The sequence below is a fragment of the Rhinopithecus bieti genome, unplaced genomic scaffold (assembly GCF_001698545.2).
Source record: "Rhinopithecus bieti isolate Rb0 unplaced genomic scaffold, ASM169854v2 scaffold_11933, whole genome shotgun sequence".
NCBI lineage: Eukaryota > Metazoa > Chordata > Mammalia > Primates > Cercopithecidae > Rhinopithecus > Rhinopithecus bieti.
The window spans coordinates 753,139-768,526 of record NW_016806995.1 but is presented as its reverse complement, the minus strand read 5'-3'; the positions used below and the strand labels follow the sequence as shown (position 1 = coordinate 768,526).

Sequence of the window (15,388 nt, the reverse complement as noted above, 5' to 3'; positions counted from 1 at the left end):
TGGGTTGACAGGTAGATGGATGGATGGATGGATGGATGGATGGATGGATGGATGGATGAATGGATGGGTAAGTGGATGGTTATGTAAATGGATAGATAGAAACATGGAAAGATGAACAGACAGAAGGTGTCTGTTCTGTGTGGTTGGTAGATGGATGGATGAATGGGTGAGTTGGCAGGTGGATGAATGGATAAATAGTTGGGTTGGTAGGTGAATGAATGGATGGATAAATGAGTTGATAGGCGGATGACTGGATACATAGATGGGTTGACAGGTAGATAAATGGATGGATGGATGGATGGATGGATGGATGGATGGATGGAAGGAAGGAAGGATGGATGGATGGATGGATGGATGGATGGATGGATGGATGGAAGGATGGATGGATGAACTGGTAGATTGGAAGGTGAATGGGTTGGTAGATGTTGACTTCCAGGTTTTTGTTGTTGTTGTTTTGAGATGGAGTCTTGCTCTGTCACCCAGAATGGAATGTAGTTGTGTGATCTCAGCTCACTGCAACCTCCATCTTCCAGGTTCAAGCAATTCTCCTACCTCAGCCTCCTGAGTATCTGGGACTACAGGTGTGTGCCATCAGGCCTGGCTCATTTTTGTATTTTTAGTAGAGATGGGGTTTTGCCATGTTGGCCAGGCTGGTCTCGAACTCCTGACCTCAGGTGATCTGCCCGCCTCGGCCTCCCAAAGTGCTGGGGTTACAGGCGTGAGCCACTGTGCCTGGCCCCTGACTTCTGGTTTTGATAGTTTTCTTTTTTAGTACTAATAATATCCCACGCTTCTATTACCCACAAGCTTCCAGAGTTAGGGCTTGAGATAATTGGTCACTGCTGACAGAGGCAGTGAAAGTAATGACCATTTATTATACCCTAACTCATGGCAGGCACTGTGCATGCTCTGCCATCCTCACAACAGTCTATGTGGTAGGCATTATTATTTCTCCCCATTATTCAAAGGAAGAAACTGAAGACCAGAGAAGTCAAGAAACTTGGACAAAGTCCCCCAGCAGGAAAAAATGATGGAGCTGGAATTGGAGCTAAGATCTAAGTCTCTTTACTCCCCAGATTCCTCACAATGGCTTATCATCACTTCTCATTCCCTTTGCTGGGCCCCACCAGGTCAGTGGGAAGATGACAAAGATCTTCAGTGACCTGGGGAAGAGAGAGGCAACATTATAGGACTTGGTATATCTTTTCATCCAGCACCAGGCTGCAGAATGCTCCCAGCTGAAATAGAACAGAGTCCCTGGAAACAAAGAGCCAAGGGGTGTTCAGACCAGATGCGCATGTGTATGTGTGTGTGCATTTAAAAATCTATGCTGGTTTTTTCTTTTTTCTTTTTTTTTTTTCTTTTCTTTTTGAGATGGAGTCTTGCTCTGTTGCCCAGGCTGGGGTGTAGTTGCACGATCTCGGCTCACTGCAGCCTCCACCTCTCAGGCTCAAGTGATTCTCGTGTCTCAGCCTCCCGAGTAGCTGGGATTTACAGGCATGCACTACCAGGCCTGGCTAATTTTGTATTTTTAGCAGAGTAATTTTGTATATTTAGTTTCAACATGTTGGCCAGGCTGGTCTCAAACTCCTGACCTCAAGTGATCTGCCCACCTCAGCCTCCCAAAGTTCTGAGATTATAGGCATAAGCCACCGCACCCAGTTTATAGTGTTTTATATAGCTACCTGTGTTGCTTCCAAAAATATGATTTGAAGTAGTTGACATTTTAAAAATCCCTGCCTAGTTATGCCATTAAAATGAGAAATAAAAGGCCAGGCGCGGTGGCTCACACTTGTAATCCCAGCACTTTGGGAGGCCGAGGTGGAAGGATCACAAGGTAAGGAGATCGAGACTATCCTGGCTAACACAGTGAAACCCCGTCTCTTCTAAAAATACAAAAAAAGTAGCCTGGCGTTGGTGGCGGGCACCTGTAGTCCCAGCTGCTCAGGAGGCTGAGGCAGGAGAATGGCACGAGGCAGGAGCAGCTGAGGTAGTCCCAGCTGCTCGGGAGACTGAGGCAAGAGAATGGCGGGAGGCAGAGTTTGCAGTGAACCGAGATCACACCACTGCACTCCAACCTGGGTGACAGAGCGGACTCCGTCTGAAAAAAAAAAATTAGAAATAAAATACAAGAGAGTTAAGTATAAAGAGTTGGGAGCAGAGCGGTATCCAGGCTCTCACATCAGAGGCAATGAGGTATACTATTAGATGGAGGAATGGGGAATATGCAGAAAAAGACTCTATCCTCTGACCGCCCTGTCTTTGTTTTTCATAGTCTTGCAAGGTCAACATATTCCCTTAAAATTGTTTAAAAGCCACATTAAAAAAAGAATGTTTTTTTTCCTATCAGTATAGACAAAGTCAAATTATATCAGAAAATCTAGGTTAAGGCAATAATGGCAATTCAAATCTAAACCTGGTCCTGAACTTCCTAGCAGCCATGGCAAAAAGGCAAATGAGTTTGTTTTCTTAGTTCTCATGGTCTTCCAAAAGCAACGTTTAAGGAAAGTATAATAAAGTCTAGGTTTTCTAGAGAGAAAGACTTTTCTGCATGCTGAATCCTGAGAGGGATACGTCCCCTGGGCCATTTGAGCCTCCATGTGACATAGAATGACCCTGAACAACATCATGGTTCAGTTTCTTTATTGCTGTTTTGCATTCTACATGTGGTTCTTCCTCATGTCAACCCTCAACAACCAGCAAGGGCTCCATCAGTTTGTGGCACTGGGTGGGCAGTTCTCCTGGGGAAGGAATAATTTGATCTGACTTGATCCAGGGACCATGCTTGGATCATCTGGGGGGTGGAGGATGGGTGTCTTCAGGTGGCAGCAGCAGCGGCAAATAAGACTCTAGCAGCCCTGGGAGCAACAGGAGGGTGTGGGAGGCAATGGACACAGGGCAGTTAACGTTCCTAGTATCCAGGACTAGACCAGAGAAACCAAGTCTTTCACTCCCTTCTTCCTCCCTGGAAAGGCCTAACCAGGGCATCTGCACACCAGGAAAAGACCTCAGCCAAACCTAGTAGAATGAGCTTTGAAATCAGATCATCAAGACTCAAGTCCTGGCTTGTCGCTGGTTAGCTGTGTGACCTTGAACAAGTCTCCAGGCCTCTCTGGTTCTCCATGTCCTCATCTGGAATGTGGAAATAGTCACGGCTCCATGACGTTGCTGAGAGCCTTAGATGAGGTAATGCATGTAAAGTCAGATTAGTAGTATAGTTGCCAGTCTCCTTTCTGCCTTTGTTTTCTCTCCTTGTCTTGGAACAATCCAGTGTGCTAATGGCCCCCATGTGGGAGAGCAGAGCCTGATGCTTCTAGAGTGACATTCTTGGGGGTCCATGGCTAGATTTTACTGTGCTCATGAACCCCTGAAACAATAGGCAATATTAAGTGTATAGATGCATTTTTCTAGGTAGAGAGTCCATAGCTTCTCTCAAGTACCCAAAGGGACCCAGGACCCCAAGAAGCCAGCAGTCACTGCCCTGAGGGGTGGGTCTGACCCTCCTGTCCTGTGCTGCCCTAACCCCAGACTCCGGGCCCAGTCCTCAGGTCATCTGCCAGCCTCAAGCGTCATCAGGTCCCAACCTGGCTGGGTTCTTCCTTTGCCACAGCAAGGGAGATGAGCAGACCTGGTTCTTAGAAGGGTGTAGCCTTGATCTGGGCTGGTATCAGGAAATAAAGGTCCAAGAGTGTATTGAGGTCAGGCGCAGTGGCTCACGCCTGTAATCTCACTGCTTTGGGAGGCTGAGGTGGGAGGATCACTTAAGGCCAAGAGTTCAAGACCAGTCTGGACAACAAAGCAAGACCTCATCTCTACACAAAATAAAAACTTAGCTGGACATAGTGGTGTGTGCCTGTAGTCCCAGCTTCTCAGGAGACTGAGGCAGGAGGATTGCTTGAGCCCAGGAGTTTGAGGCTGCAGTGAGCTATGACCGCACCATGGCACTGCAGCCTGGGTGACAGAGTGAGACCCTGTCTCAAAACAAACAAACTCCAAATAGTGTATTGAGAACTTATGAGGAGCTGTAAGTACCTGCACCTGTGATCTTCTTTCATTGGCCCTGAATCCTGGGATGATTATCCCCATGCTAAAGCTGAGGAAACTGAGGCCCAGAGAGGGGAGTGGGAGGGCTCACTTAGAGCTAGAGGCAGTGCTGGGATTTGGGCCCAGTGCTGGTTGATTCCAGAGCACGTGCTCTTTCCATAGTGCCACAGCGGGCCCAGGAAATCCGTGGGGGTCTGAAGATGGGAACAGGCCTGCAAGGTACCGTTGTTTAAGTTGTGCCCTGCCCAGGGACACGTGGTTGAGGAAGTGGCATTGGGAGTGAAATGCGTCTGAAATTTAGCTCGAGGCCCACTAGCCTAGGCTTGTCCTAAGGGCCTTCAACAGCCTAGAGAAAGAGTTGCCTTTCTTTTCTGGGGACAAATTATTGTCCCCAGAATGGGGCTTTTTCCTAACGGGTCAGCCCAGAGTGAGTACCATTTTTTATAATTTCAATAAAGCCCCCAGAAAGGCTCCTTGCAATTCTGGTGGAAACACATTTTTTGGGTTGGTTGGTTGGTTGGTTGGTTTTGAGACAGGGTCTCGCTCTGTTGCCCAGGCTGGAGTGCTGTGGTATGATCATAGCTGACTGCAGCTTTGACCTTCCAGGCTCAAGTAATCCTCCCACTTCATCCTAAGTAAATGGGACTATAGGCATGCACCACCACACCCAGCTAATTTTTAAAATCTTTTGTAGAAATGGAGGTCTCACTATGTTGCCCAGGCTGGTCTTGAACTACTGAGCTCAAATGATCCTCCTGCCTTAGCCTCCCAAAGTGCTGGGATTACAGGCATGAACCACTACACCCGGCCATGAAACACATCTTTAAAAGGTGAGTATATTGGCATGAGCTGAGACTCTCTGCCCAGCTTCTACAATGACACTTTCAAGATGGGGTCCTGGGACCTACCTACCCTGAGGAGCCAGCCCAGCCTCAACAGGCGGAAGACAGTTCCTGACACTCTCCAAAGTAAGCCAGGGCCAAGGAGGAGGGGCAGGGCTTGGGACATCATTTACTCTGCTCAGGTGTTCCTAGAGTGTCCCCTCCCACCCTACCTGGCCCCCATCTCCCAACCCCCTGCTAACACATGACCCTCAGGCATGGGAGGCAGAGCCCCTAGCAGAGAAACAGAGACTTCAGGCCTATGGTCATTTTCCTAGCCACGGTAATAATCTACAAACCAGTGGCATCTTTTCAGGAAAGGGTGGGCAGGCCCTGCTGGTCCCTAGAAAATCCCTCCCGTGACTGGCATCTCCCAGGAGCATCCTCCCCAGGCCAGCCCTGTGATCACTTATAAGGACTGATTGCCCGGGACCCCCACCACTCAGCACCCATCCTGTCCTCTCTCCTCCTCTTCTCATCCTCCCCCTCCCTGCCACTGCCTCTGGCCTGATTAATTCCCTGAAATCTGCCATGCCACAATGAGTAATCAGGCTCATGCCCTACTAATTGGCACTCAGAGACCTGACAAATGACTCTGCTGTGGGATTCCAGTGCTGGGCTGGGCTAACTTTCCACACCCAAGCAACCCCCAGCTTGCCTCTAAGACAGGTGGGCTGGAGCCCTAGCAGAAAGGGGGAAGCAGAGGACCCAGGACAGAGGGAGGGCCCCTTAGCAACCCTCTGAGTAACTCAGGTCTGCCACTTCCTGTCTGTGTGTCTCAGAGCAAATTATCTCCCTCTCTGAGCCTGGCATTCAGACTCTGAGCTTCATCTCCAGTTTTTGCTCCTCAGGTACCCTGCTTCTTCTGCTCCATCCAAACCACCCAGTGACCGTGGTCTAGTCTCAGCACTCTGGGGGAAAAAGGTGTGTGCATGATATGTGTGCATGTGTGCATAAGTTTATTATAAACTTTATTGATATAACAGATGTGTAGCAACGATTTTTTTTTTTTTTTTTTTTTTGAGACAAGGTCTCCCTCTGTTGCCTAGGCTAGAGTGCAGTGGTACAATCAGGGCTCACTGCAGCCTCGACCTTCTGGGCTCAAGTGATCCTCCCACTTCAGCCTCCTGAGTAGCTGGGACCACAGGCATGTGCCACCACACCTGGCCAATTTTTTATTTTTGTTTTTTTTGCAGAGACAGGGTCTCACTATGTTGCCCAGGCTGGTCTCAAACTCTTGGCCTCACACGATCCTCCTGCCTCAGCCTCCCAAAGTGCTGGGATTACAGCGTGAGCCACTGTGCCTGTCCTAGCACACAATTTTAAAACAATAGTAAAATGCACGATAGCCTTTTATTGTAGATTCCATAGAGTCAATTGATTCTCATAAAATACTTTCATGGATTTTTGCCAAATTCTGGTATTAGTAGCCAATCTATGGTTAAAATTGATGAGTAAATGTAGTTCAGGCATGAATATTGGTTGGTATTTTCATTTACATGTTAAAGGGTAAGCTGAAAGTGAAACAATGAAATTGCATTTCAGAACTTCACTCATTCAACAATGATGTGAGCAACTTTTTTGTTGAATTGCATGATAATTTTTGAGTACAGGAAGAACATTTTCTCAAATTTTTATGCTATTCACTTGCAATGACTATAAACACAACGTACAGGCCGGGTGCAGTGGCTCATACCTGTAATACCAGCACTTTGGGAGGCGGGGATCACTTGAGGCCAGGAGTTCCTGCTCAGCCTGGGCAATGTAGCAAGACCCCATCTCTACAAAAAATATTTTAAAAATTAACCAGGCATGGCGGTACATGCCTGTAAGTCCTAGCTACTTGGAAGACTGAGGAGGGAGGATCGTTTGAGCCCAGGAGTCGGAGGCTGCAGTGAACTATGATCACGCCACTGCATTCCAATCTGGGAGACAGATTAAGATCCTATCTCTAAAGCAAACAGTCTACAAGCACATATAAGTTTAATCTGTGTTATTAACATATTCTGCATTTCTTTTTTTCTTTGTTCTTTTTTTTTTTTTTTTTTTTGAGACAGAGTCTCACTTTGTTGCCTAGACTGGAGTGCAGTGGTGCGATCTCAGCTCACTGCAACTTCCGCCTCCCAGGTTCAAGCAATTCTCCTACCTCAGCCTACCAAGTAGCTGGGACTACGGGCACGTGCCACCACGCCCAGCTAATTTTTTGTATTTTTAGTAGAGACGGGGTTTCACTGTGTTAGCCAGGATCATCTCGATCTCCTGACCTGGTGATCCCCCTGCCTCAGGCCTCCCAAAGTGCTGGGATTACAGGTGTGAGCCACCATGCCCAGCCTTTTTGTTTTCATTTGAGACAGAGTCTTGCTCTGTTGCCCAAGCTGGAGTGCAGTAGTGCGATCTCAGTTCACTGCAATCTCTGTCTCTGTCTCCCAAGTTTAAGCGATTCTCCTGCCTCAGCCTCCCAAGTAGCTGGGACTACCGGCATGCGCCACCATGCCCAGCTAATTTTTGTATTTTTAGTAGAGACAGGGTTTCACCATATTGGCCAGGCTGGTCTCAAACTCCTGACCTCAGGCAATCTGCCCACCTTGGCCTCCCAAAGTTCTGGGATTACAGGTGTGAGCCACTGCGCCTGCTCATTTTCTGCATTACTTTCTAAGTTTGGACTGTCAACAAAACAAAAAGCTAAGCCCTCATTTGTATCACTTGCCAATTTCTGTGGTGTAAATACTCTAATTTCAAACTATGAACATGATGTTAGTAAATGCAGAGAGGGAGAGAGATGGGCAAATACCATTATATGGTTATCTCCACCGTATAGATTCAATAGGTGGAAATGACCTCAAAAAATTATTTGCATCTACTGAATATATATTATACAGATAATAGCAAGATGTAGTAAAGCACTAAGGATTGATGAGTTTTGAGTATTTATTACTGTTTTAATATGAATGGATTTAGTTTACATTTATATAATTTAAATTTTAATGATCACCAAATGTTGTGTAAGGAAGAATTTGACTGACTTTTGTCTCTTATTCCTGGGAGGGAGACTCTAAATCCTTGGAATTTCTCAGAGTAATAGGAGTGACTTTGTTATTTATGAGCCCTGTGGCTTGTCTGTTTGAGATGGAGTTTTGCTCTGCCACTCAGACTAGAGTGCAGTGGTGCGATCTTGGCTCACTGCAACCTCTGCCTCCCAGGTTCAAGCAATTTTCCTGCCTCAGCCTCCCAAGTAGCTGGGATTACAGGCATCCACCACCATGCCCAGATAATTTTTTTTTTTTTTTTTTTGAGAGAGTCTTGCTCCGTCGCCCAGGTTGGAGTGCAGTGGTGCCATCTTGGCTCCCAAGTAGCTGAGACTACAGGCACCTGCCACCACACTCAGCTAATTTTTTGTATTTTTAGTAGAAACAGGGTTTCACTGTGTTAGACAGGATGGTCTTGATCTCCTGACCTCAAGTGATCTGCCTGCCTCGGCCTCCCAAAGTGCTGGGATTACAGATGTTAGCCACCATGCCTGGCCTGTTTGTTTTGAGATGGGTTCTTGCTCTGTCACCCAGACTGGGGTGCAGCGACATGATCACGACTTGCTGCAGCCTCAATGTCCCAGACTCAAGTGATCCTCTGCCTCAGCCTCCTGAGTAGCTAGGACTACAGACACACACCACCACACCCAGGTAATTTTTTTTATTATCTCTTGAGACAGGGTCTCACTATTTTGCCCAGGTTTTGGTGTCAAACTCCTGGGCTCAAGCAATCCTCTCACCTTGGCTTCCCAAAGTGCTGGGATTATAGGCATGAGCCACTGCACCTGGCCTATAAGCCCTTTGGATCACACCTGAGTTTATACTAAGAGCTGAAATGACTCAGGATGGGGCTGGCCACCAGAAAAACGAACCATGTGATTAGAAGCTCTTTGAGTCTCCTAACCTCCAGGCAGGGCAGACGTCTGTAGATTGACTTCAGTCATATGGCCATTATTCAATCATGCCTACATAATGCACCCACAATAAAAACTCTTGACACCAAAGCTCAGTAGAGCATCCTGGCTGGTGAGCACACTGATGTGCTGGTAGGGTGATGTGCCATGATCCCACAGGGAGAGAAGCTCTGAGGTCAGGAAGCTCCCAGACCTCACCGTATGTGTCTCTTTATTTGGCTGGTCCCAATTTTATCCTTTATAATAAAACTGTAATTGTAAATATAGTGCTTTTCTGAGTTCTGTGAGCCAGTTTAGTAAGATATCAAATATGAGGGGGGCCATGGAAACTCCTGAATTTGTGGCTGATTGGTCATATGTGCAGGTGGCCTGGGGATCCCTGATCTTGCAGGTGACATCTGAAAGGAGGGCAGTATTGTTAGGACTCAGATGCTAACTCTGGGTGGTCAGCATCCAAATTGGATTGAATTGCAGTACACCAGCAGGTATCAGATACTGTGTTTAACAACTGGCTCATAAAATTCCTGAAATCGTAGCAATTGGGTTTCACTGAGGTGGCACAAGCACCACTGCCTGGTACTACCTCTGAGCCTTCGCCTATGCCATTCCTCCTCCTGGAATGCCCTCGTTACGCTCAGCTTCATTCTTTATTGACTGAGTTATTCAAAATCTTTCTTGAATGCATGCTCTGCATCAAGCACTATGCTAGGAGCTTGGAAAAGTGAAGAAGATAGACGTCATCTGCAGTGGGTGCTATCAACGACCCACTCAGGTCCTGTGGGATCCTTTTGTCTATTGCTCTGCACCACTCTGCCAGCTTCCGTGTGCTGTCCTTCATCTGCCTACACTTGCGACCCTTCCTCAAAGGACTATCTCTGGCCTTCTGGAGCCACTCTTCTGCCATGTACAGAGACCCAAGGGGTCTCTCCCTTCGCCTCTCTGCTAGGACAGTTCTTAGTCAATGACTGACAGTGAGCATGAAAGTCCAGCTTCCTTGCCTCAGAGCAAGATAACCCTGCCATGCAACTCACACTCCAGAGCTCCCATGTAGGACCATGAGTCTTGTCCTGAGGTTGTACCCTGCCTGGCTTCCTTCCCTTCCCTATCCTGTTTTCCCCACACCCTTCCTCATCTCCCTTGGGATCACTGGCTTAAACCATCATTTGTACACCAATTCTTGTCTCAGGGTCCAAACCATCTCTGCTCTGTGGAGCTCACAGTCCAGTGGGAAACCCCCAGCTAAGAAAAAAAAAACCCCACATTTCTTTACAAATGAAGATCAGTGCTCTGAAGGAGCAAGAACAGGGTCTCTGAAAGCTGTAGCTCAAACCTGCCCAGTCAGAGCAACTATGGAAGGCTCCCTTGAGGAAGGGGTGCTTCTTATAGGATGAACTCTGAAGGATGAGGGGGAGTTTAGCCAGGTTAAGGAGCTGAGAAGCTTTGCAGGCAGGTGACCTAGCAGGTGCCAAGGTCCTGTGGTAGGAGAGAGAGAGGGGGGTGGGTGTGGCCTGGAATGCAGAATGAGATGAAGGTGGAGGAATTGGCAGAAATAAGACTGTGTGGCTTGTCAGCCTGAGTGGGGATCAGGGTCCATGTTCTGACAGGACTGGAAACACACCTAGCATGGCAAGAGATTTAAATTTTGAAATTTATCCAATTTTGAAATATAAAAGGTCTTCAAGTCACAGGAATTAACCATATGAATCAGCCCACCCAATGAACAAGGTGACTGCGTGAACAAGGATGTTCACTGTGGTGGTGTGTGTGATAGAAAAGGAAACAGAGAAGCAACCTGCATGTCTGCCAAGAGAGGACAGGTTTAATACATTTGGCTATTCATTCATCGGATCCTCTTATCACCTTTAAAAAGCATGAGGGAGACGTGGACGCGCTCACACAGAACTCCCTCTAGGCTGAGCTGCCGGGTGCAGGAAAAAAACACACAAATTAGATTGTTGTATGCTCACATCCACTGAGAAACAGGGTGTATCCAGAAAACGTTGACAGAGAGTTAACACACATGCACGCAATCGTTAAAAGCAGCTACCATGGTGTATGACACATAGTAAACAGTCAATAAATAGCTGAGTGACCAACTGACTAATGACTGAATGAATGACTGACTGACTGAATGAATGAATGAATGACTGAATGAATGACTGAATGACTGAATGACTGAATGAATGAATGAATGAATGCCTTGTTGCTTCTGGGGAGTAGAAATGAAGGTCGAAGGGAGTTTTACTTTTTTATCTTCTATGCTTCCCTGTGACTAATTGTTTTCTATTTGCATATTTTCTTTTATAATTTTGGCTTTTGAAGTATAATTTACATACAACAAAATTCACTGATTTTAAGTGTATAGTTTGATGAGTTTTCACAAACGCATACAGTCATATAAACAACAACACAATCACTATGTAAAACATTTCCCCAAATTTTCCTCTCTGCTGGGGCCCCAGCTTTGCCTCCTTTATTGCCTTGGTCCTGAGAAAGAAAGTTGAGCCTAGAGAGGAGGGCAGGAGGGACCTCAGGCTCCTCTAAGGGAATTTCCTTGTTTAATCCCCACACAGCCTGGCATCGTATGAGGCTCCCTGTTTTGGAGGGGAAGGAAACTCAGAGGAGGATAAACTGAGAATTCACCTCCTCCCCTGTATTTGGCTACTGAGATGCTGGAAGCCCTCCAAGATCAAGGGGTGAGGGAGAAAACATCCTAGAAGCACTTGGACCACTGTTTATGTAAAAATGGAAATGGAGGCCGGGTATGCTGGCTCACACTTGTAATCCCAGCACTTTGGGAGGCCAAGGCAGGAGGATCACTTGAGGCCAGATGTTCAAGACCACTTTGGGCAACATAGTGAGACCCTCCCTGCCCCCGTCTCTACAAAAAAAGATTTTCTTAATTCTCTGGGCATAGTGGTGTGTGCCTGTGGTCCCAGCTACTCAGGAGGCTGAGGTGGGAGGATCGCTTGAACCCAGGAGGTCAAGGCTGCAGTGAGCAGTGATTGTGCCACTGTACTCCAGCCTGGACAACAGAGCAAGCCCCTGTCTCAAAAAAAAGGGAGGCAGGCGTGATGGCTCACACTTGTAATCCCAGCATTTTAAGAGGCCAAGGTGGGCGGATCACTTGAGGTCGTGAGTTTGAGACCAGCCTGGCCAATATCGTGAAACCCTGTCTCTACCAAAAATACAAAAATTACCCGGACACGGTTACTCACGCCTGTAATCCCAGCACTTTGGGAGGCCAAGGCAGGCAGATCACGAGGTCAGGAGATCAAGACCATCCTGGCTAACATAGTGAAACCCCGTCTCCACTAAAAATACAGAAAATTAGCTGGATGTGGTGGCAGGAACCTGTAGTCCTAGCTACTCGGGAGGCTGAGGCAGGAGAATGGCATGAACCTGGGAGGTGGAGCTTGTAGTGAGCCGAGATCACACCACTGCACTCCAGCCTGGGTGACAGAGCAAGACTCTGTCTCAAAAAATAAATAAAATAAAATAAAAATACAAAAATTAGCCAGGCATGGTGTCTCACTCTTGTAATCCCAGTTACTTGGGAGGCTGAGGCGGGAGGATCACTTGAACACGGGAGGTGGAGGTGCAGTGAGCCAAGATCATGCCACTGCACTCCAGCCTGGGCGACAGAGTGAGACACTGTCTCGAAGAAAAAAAAAAGGAGGAGGAGATGGACAAGGTCATCCTGTCACCCCCTCTGGTCTCACACCACTGGGGCATTGCAGGTTGCAGGAAACACCACTGCTTCTCTGGACTATCTACTTGGATCCATCTCTCCGCTGCCCCCACCCCACCGCCATGAGTTAGCCCAAACCCCTCCAGCTGTGACCTGACTACAGGAGGAGGAATGAAGGAGTCCCTCCCTACCTGCAGGGTGGAATGTTGGACCCCAGGACTGGGAAGACGGAAGGAAGTAGACAGACTCAGGAGAACCAGCCACCTGCCTCGCTAAGTGCTGCTCCTCCTACCTTCCTATTTATATTTCCTGTCGCTTTCTCTACCAATAAAATGGTAATAATAATCCATTTTTAGCACCCCCAAAGTCCCTACTGCTGGGCTCAGGGACACGAGATAGCAGCCTCTGGCTGTCCATAAACACGAGAGACAGATGTTGTCAACATCTGGAGACAAGGGAGGTCCTGTTTGTGCCTGGGGCTGGGAAATGTGCCCATCTGGGAGGAGTGTTGCAAGAGTAGGAGGCCCCCATCTGTCACTCACCTGGACTGGGGATGCTTCCACCCAGAGGAGGGCCCCTAGGCCCTGGCCAGGGCTTCCAGGCTTGGAGGCCCTTTGGAGGGGAAGCTGGGCAGGCGCTGACTGCCAGGAGGGGACTTCAAAGGCTCCCCTAATCCCTGTGACATTTTCAGACACAGGAGTTGGCTTTTTTCATGCTGAGGATCAAAGCCCAGAGCTTCATAAATAACCCTCATAAAAGCCAAGGGGCTTGTAAAGTCAAACAATAAGTCACAAAGAGTGTGAGCCTTTCGGAGTAGGAGAGAGGCTGGGGAAGTCCAGCCCCTACCCTTGCTCTGCCCTACCAGATGGCCATGCACCAACACTCCTGGATGAGCCAAAAGATAGAAGGCCCTATGGGAGGTCAGGAGGAAGGTCTGGGGGTGGCCTGGGTTGGACTTGGAGGCTTCTCTGCCACCCCGATAGACATCCTAGATCTGGCCATTTATTAAATCATTCTTTCACTCATTCATTCTTTCAGTCAATCAGTCAATCAACAAACATTTCCTGATCCCATCCCTGTAAAAGACCTCTGGCCAAGGAACATGCACTTTGGGGTCACTGGAGTTCAAATCATAGCACTGCCTCTCCCAACTGGGTGACCTTCAGCAAATTACTTAATCTCTCTGAGCCTCAGTTTCCTCACCTTTAAAATGGTGATACATTTTGAACCTGTCCTAAGAGAGCTCTTGAGGAACTTCAGTGGGCATGGCAGGTGGGAAACATTCAAAACGTGGGTTATCATTACCATTAATGAGACAGCAATAGTAGTCATCAAAGGTGGTCTCTACAGGTTGTTTTTGTTGTTGTTGTTGTTTTGCCTGGCTCTCAGTCTCTCCCAAATAACTTCTCCTTCTGCAGGGCCTCACTGGGAGGTGGGTTTTGGTTTGTGTTTTCTGTGAGTCACAGAGGCCAAGAGTCATCACCCAAGAAAAGGCTGTTTCAGAGCCAGGGGGTCATCGATTCTAGTCCCCTGCCCAGCACTTTCCAGCTGTGTGCCCTTGGGGGCCCCTGTCCTCCCTCTCTAAGCCCCAATTTCCTCATCTGTAAAATGAGGGCAGTGGGGGAGGATCCAGTGAGGGTAGGAATATCCAGTGCCTGGTGCATAGTAGGTGCTCAGTAAGTGGCTGTGGACGCTTTTTTAGCCCTTCTCCCAGTGGGAATTTCCAAGGGAGAGGTCAGCATCCGTGTGGAGGGGATTCGAAGATGATGGGGGTCCCTGAAGCTCAGCATGTTGGAAGCTGCGGCCTGGGACCTCCCTTGGATGAGGAGGCCAGGAAGTAGGACAGACTGTACCAGTGTGTTGCCCTCACCTCATCAAAGAGCCTTTTCTTTTTTTATTTTTCCTCTTTTTTTCTTTTGTGAGATGGAGTCTCACTTTGTTGCCCAGGCTGGAGTGCAGTGGCATGATCTCGGCCCAATCTCTGCCTCCTGGGTTCAAGCAATTCTTCTGCCTCAACCTCCAGAGTAGCTGGGACTACAAGCATACACCACCACACCTGGCTAATTTTTGTATTTTTTTTTAGTAGAGACAGGGTTTTGTCATGTTGGCCAGGCTGGTGTCGAACTCCTGACCTCAAGTGATGCACCTGCTTTGGCCTCCCAAAGTGCTGAGATTACAGGCATGAGCCACCATGCCCAGCCAAAAGAGCCTTTTCTAATTGCAGACAGTAGCTTCAGGATATCAGTAAGTTCATTTCATAGATGAGAAAAACTATAGTCCAAGGTGGTGAAGGCATCTAGGCTAGAATTCAAACCCAGACCTGGCTGATTCCAGATTAGCCTTTTCTGCAGCTCCTATACAGGTGCTAAAGGTGGGCAGCCCAGAGCCGGCTTCTCCCTGGCTTCTCCTCGGCAGCATCTAGCTGACCAGGTTATTCCAGAGAAAGCAAATTAGCGTCCAGGACTGGCTTCACATCCAGCCATCTCCTGTTACAGGGGATTCAATTTTAGCTGCATCCACCCCAGCTGCCAGCATCCTGGTTCTCTGCAAAGGAGGTCGAGGGCCAGGAAGCCAGGAGAGGCAGGCGTGCCAGTGAGTGCTGTTCATTGGTCCAGCTACTGACTCATTCAGTGCGTGGTCAGTCACTGAACAAATGCTTGTTAGCGCCTTCCACGTGCCAGGCCCATGCAGGACGCCAGGGCTATAGTGCAAACCAGGTAAGTGTGGTGCCTTCTCTAACCTCCCCAGTCCCAGGAGCTCACAGCACGTGAGTAGATGATAGGGGTAGTGTGATGAAGTTGAGGCTGGGGCGTGTAGAGGTGTTGCTTGGCC

General features: G+C 48.0%; 1 long non-coding RNA gene across 2 annotated transcripts in view; it reads left to right on the top strand.

Moving 5' to 3' along the window:
- Positions 1-12,833, top strand: part of LOC108534407 (uncharacterized) — a 19,375-nt gene extending 6,542 nt beyond the window's left edge. The window contains exon 4 of one of the 2 annotated variants that reach the window (XR_001886966.1): positions 12,606-12,833. This is a non-coding gene — a long non-coding RNA (uncharacterized LOC108534407). Of the gene's footprint in view, positions 1-2,973; positions 3,183-12,605 lie in introns of those variants that run through there. The other variant, XR_001886965.1, reaches the window with a different exon arrangement.
- The last annotated feature ends 2,555 nt before the right edge of the window (positions 12,834-15,388 follow it).